Source organism: Lycium ferocissimum, chromosome 4, assembly GCF_029784015.1.
Source record: "Lycium ferocissimum isolate CSIRO_LF1 chromosome 4, AGI_CSIRO_Lferr_CH_V1, whole genome shotgun sequence".
Taxonomy (NCBI): Eukaryota; Viridiplantae; Streptophyta; class Magnoliopsida; order Solanales; family Solanaceae; genus Lycium; species Lycium ferocissimum.
The window spans coordinates 76,263,644-76,269,130 of record NC_081345.1 but is presented as its reverse complement, the minus strand read 5'-3'; the positions used below and the strand labels follow the sequence as shown (position 1 = coordinate 76,269,130).

The following is a 5,487-nucleotide window of genomic DNA, read 5'->3' as shown; positions in this document are numbered from 1 at the left end:
TTTGGGGCCCCATTAAGATTTTTCCCACTTAAAAGTTGACACAAAGTTGGTGTGGGCCAACACCCACTATACACGGCCACAACATGGAATTGGATGACTTTTCCAATTTCCAATTTTATCACTTTTGGTTTCAAATTTTCCTAATTGTTCCATACCAACAAATTCATGCACAACTTATATGTCAAAATGAAATCGAAGGTCAAAAATCCCGACCTTGCATCCCGGAATAGTTTTGTCCTTAACTTATCATAATTAAATCCGGATTATTCCAATGTACAAAAATACGGGTTCTAACACGGCTGACAGAGCAGAAACGCATGCTACAGTACTACTACAGTGACCGACTTGCTACAGTAAAAATGCTACACTGAACCCGACCCGAATGTGACCCCTATATAAAGGGTAAAAACCTTTTTTTTTTACAAAATTTGCCCAGAAAAGTCTAGAAATTTTGAAGAGGGAGTGAGGGAATCAAAAAGTAAGCAATTTTCAAGTGGCGGAGTATTAATCGAAGCTCGGATAAACGCATAGATGTGATTCTAGTATGATTTTGCGGTGGATTCAAGGTGGATATTGAAGATATCAGCATTTAACAAAATAAGTTATGAATCTCTCCTTATTAATATTACTTTTGGTTTATTTACAGAGATAAAACAGTCAAATAACCGTATAATAGTTTTGTTGGCGGAAATATGGGATAAACCCCATATGGGATGTTTGTGGAGTATTTTTGGTGTTGAGAGTATTATGATTAATGTTGGTATTGATGTTGTTGTTGTTGCTTGAATTACGATTTTGGGCTAGGCATATAAACAGGGGAGATGCTGCCGAAATTTCGCATTCTAGAAAGATTTATTTGAAGGACTAAGACAAGCGTATAAAGTAGTCTAACAATAGTATAAATTTTCTTGAATATAGATTTACGAGCCTGGGAGGACAAGCGTTGAGTAGTTAAAGTTAAGGCGACCAAAAAGGTATGTTAAGGCTATACCCTTTCTTTCTAAAAGCATGATTCTTTTATTATAAACCTTTGTGCCATATACATAATATCCTTGCTTCCACAAATGCTAGAAGTCTATGAATCTCATGGTCCTTACAATATTATTGAGCTTATTCATGATCGTGAGGCTATTCTTTGAGATTGATCTCACCTCATAATACTTGTTCTTTCGAGGTGAGATATAGCGATGACGATTCTATTTCTAATGCTACCTAAGTTCATGATTCTCGAGACTCCCGTGACATTATCGATTTCATCATACGATGATTAATTCTTCAAGGAATGATACAGTGATAATGATAATGCTAACGATGATGTTGATTTCATTTATGTATTTTTATGTGTGTGTATGTATGTATGCATTGCATCCCACTGATCAGTTGGGGATAATATCAAGCCTATATGGCCGAGTATGATAATATCGAGCCTATATGGCCGAGTAAGATGATATCGAGCCTATATGGCCGAGTAAGATAATATCGAGTCGCGAAAGGGCCGAGTAAGATAACACCGAGTCCCGAAAGGGCCGGGTAAGATGACACCGAGCCTACATGGCCGGGTAAGATAATACCATGCAAGATGCTATGTGTATGTATATGTATTACTGCGCCTTAACGGCCGGACAAGATATTATATATGGATATATATGGAAAAGGTTTTCTTTAAAAGCTAAGCATGCACGACATTCACCTTAAAAGGGCATTCAGAGGCACAGGTTGATCTCTTTTATATTACTTTATCTTCATACGTTCATTATATTATTTTTCATGTTTGGTATCTCTTACTATTACTATTCATGCCTTACATACTCAGTACATTGCTCGTACTGACGTCCCTTCTTGTGGACGCTGCGTTCATGCCCGTAGGTGTAGATAGATGAGATGAGGATCTTTCATCGTAGGCTGCCTTCAGGTACTAGTCTCGAGTGGTGGCTCCACTTGTTCCTGGAGCATTGCCGAGTCGGAGTCTATATATATATATATGAATTGTATTAAGAGTACGTCGGGGGCTCTGTCCCGACTTGTATACCTCAGTCATGTTCATAGAGGCTTTGCGTACGCTCTGCACAAACCTTTGTCATAGTGTGACAAAGAGTAATGTCGTCATCATGGGTCTATTGTACATTTACTTATGCATGTTATTATGTTCATATTTAGCCTCTTGATCTTGTCGGCGTCATGGGTCTATTGTACATTTAAGTTTTAAATTGGTTCGCTCGGTTCCTGTAAGGTGTCGGGTGCCAATCACGCCTTACCAAGGGTGGGGGTGTGACAAATTGGTATCGACTCGCTCGTCCCTAGGGTTGTTCCGCAAGTCGTGTCCTAAGCGCAGTCCGTTTATGGGTGTGAAGCCGGCCACACTTATAAATAGGAGGTCACGTTAGGCATTTAGGAATCATTGACCTTTCTTTCTATCTTAGATCGTGCGATGTGAGCCAAGTCATAGGAAATGAAATTCCTTGTGCTAACCCTTAATTTCAGTGGAAGAATGGTGTTGACAAAGGAAGAGGATGATGATATTGGGATTACAGAGGTAAGTCACTTTGTTGAAATAACGTCATCGAGACGTGCATCTTCTATGAGAATAAATTGGTCATAATCAAGATAAGCCGATTGTATAGTAAAGCGATGGGGAATTAGTTACATGTATAATTTAATGATAAGTTCGGTTGTAAGATTGCGCACTACTTGGTTAGAAGGAGTAAGTACAGAGGTAAGAAATGGTAAAAAGGATTATAAGTCAGATATGGTAAGAATGTTGCAAGTGTTATTGAAATATATAGCCAATGAATGGAAGAGAAAGTGACCAGGAAAATATACAAGGACGATTGATAAAAGTTCAAGCATATTCCGAGTTGTGACGCATGAGGTAAGTTTCGTCATCTTTGCATTTCTCGATATTGAGGGCCCCGTGAGGCATTGCATGTATTTTCTCGGGGTGCGGTGTTTGGATAGTAAGATATAGGAAATTCGTCAAAAATTTTCCTAAAATTTAAGGATGAGGACCAAGGATTTAAGAGATAACAAAAGATTATACGTCTATAATTGCTACATATTGATTAAAGGGAATGTATAGGACACGTTGATATGGATGATAAAAATAAAGACGACGCTACAAGTGGACATCGGGCATCGCTTATTGGAATCAAAAGTACTATTCCGACTGATAGATAGTTGGGCACATCACTATTTCGAGTATCCCCATAAATTCCGATCGAGAATGGCAATGAAATATAATACCATAAGGTAAAACCTTTAAGGGGAAAGCAAGTAAGATTAAGTACGAGCACAAAGACGGACCAAGGTATTGGAGGAATTATGACACTCGACAAGGCAATCGGGGTAATAGGGAGCTATGAAGCTAGATGAGCTAAGGAAATGCAAGGAGAAGCCATGAAAGTAGACAGGGATAAGATCGCAAGAAAAGGATTCAAGGATATTGCATTGGTCGAAACAAGCTGGTGACAATGAACTCTCGTGAAATTTTAAGCTACTAGTTATATCAGTTGTGAGAGTATATGACATAGAACAATACAAACAATCGCCATGATGAGATGGCTAGCACGATGAGGAGGATACTTCACTCTGGCTGTACCTCCGTATGGAGAGAGGATGGAGTTTTAAGCACAGTATATGAGTCTTTTATTGGAACTTCTTATGTGCCTACAACTATTGCAGGATACCATTGATAGTTGACAAATGGAAGTTTTGAAGGGACCGATAACCAAAGTATTTATAGATAACTGCGACTAAGAAGTTTTACCGCTACAAGGAATCTTAACATTTAGGAATGGAAAGCAGTTGTATATGTTGATTGATGGCTTGTCATCGGGAGTTCCAAAGGCTAAAATAGCATTTGCTTCATCGGAAGAGTAAGGAATCCTTTTAATCTGGGGGAGATGCATCACGAGGATTTATCGAAATCCATTAGAATTTCAGCTTATTCTAGGTTATGTGATAAAAGTCATGCAGTAGGGTGGATGCGATCATACTAGCACTAACGCACCAGATCCCATCAACACTCCAAGGTTAAGCTACGTCAAAGGTGAGAGTAATACTAGGATGGGTGACCCCCCTGGGAAGTATACTAAAAATCTTACAAATTCAGAGATAGGGGACAGATAAGAAGCTAGAGTAGCTTAAGGTAAATTGGAGTATGCGGAGTAGTTGGAAACCTTAAGAGGCCTCGAAGGACAAGGCAGACAAGATCGGTGGCAAGAAAGAAGGTGCATCACAGCTCTAGAATTAGGATGAGTTCGAATAGTATTTGGAGATACTTTGTAAGTGAGGGGATAGTAACCACATATATGTAAATTGGAGTATGCGGAGTGGTTGGAAACCTTAAGAGGCCGCAAGGACAAGGCGGACAAGATCGGTGGCGAGAAAGAAGGTGTATCACAGCTCTAGAATTAGGATGAGTTCGAATAGTATTTGGAGATACTTTGTAAGTGAGGGGATAGTAACCACATATATGTATAGGTATGATATCCCATATGTGACCGCGCCAAATTGGTATGAGTGTCCCAAAAACCGGCATTGCTATATACTGAAGGCATTGATCGAACAAGGTAATGAAGTTCAAGTGACTAAATTGAAGTGACAAAAGTGGTACAAATGTTACAAGGTAAGTTTATGCTATTTTCACTACAGATTAGAGTTAGAAAGTCCTAACGCGATAACGTCAGGAAAAGGAAGGAAGTGAGTATATAGAAAAGTAAAGGGATTAGAATGTCTTGAGAAAAGGAAAAGTGTAAGAAACGAGGGTGAGCAAGCTTCCAAGAGAGACGATGGGCAAGGCAAGGGATTATTTAGATAAAAATTCGGGTAGGCAAGCAAAAAGGAGATAAAGGATGGTAGTATGGAATAAAAGACGAATGTGTGGGGTCAGAGAATAGACTTTGATAAGTGGGACTTAAGGAGGGAAGTATACTCGCATTAAAAGGAAGTCATGACTAAGTGTGTATGAGATGAAGAACGTGAGAAACTGTTATATCCCGTATTATGAGTAACGGGACAACTTGGGTGAATTGTGAGAAGTTAGGGACAAGACTATCCCGAGAGACTTTCATTTGTTTTAAAGGCTTAAGTTGCGTATGGTTTTAATGTCATGAAAATGTTAAGGAAATACTTGGAGGCAATTTTCCATTTTTAGTAAGTGGGCTATTTATGGAAAGTTTGAAAATTCAAAAATAAAAAAATAAAAAAGGGGCAAGGTGGCCGGCCACTTAATGGTGGACCATGGCCACATGGATTTATTTTATAAGGGACTTAAAAGATGACTTAGTCACCTTTCACACCATTTTCCACACTTAGCAAATTCTAGAGAAATCAAGAAAACAAGGAGAAGAGAAAAGGAGGGGTATTCGGCCCTCTCTTGCAAATTCAAGACAAGGATTTAGCCATAAAAAAAAATAAATTCTTCAAGCAAACTTGCTAATTCAAGGGTGCTAAGTAACGTGGAGTCGTGTTTCGGACAATAGTTTGCTC

At 38.9% G+C, this 5,487-nt stretch overlaps 1 protein-coding gene across 1 annotated transcript in view; it reads left to right on the top strand.

The window, feature by feature from the left end:
• Window positions 1-5,487, top strand: part of LOC132054328 (uncharacterized) — a 63,555-nt gene that overhangs the window by 5,625 nt on the left and 52,443 nt on the right. The window lies entirely within an intron of this gene.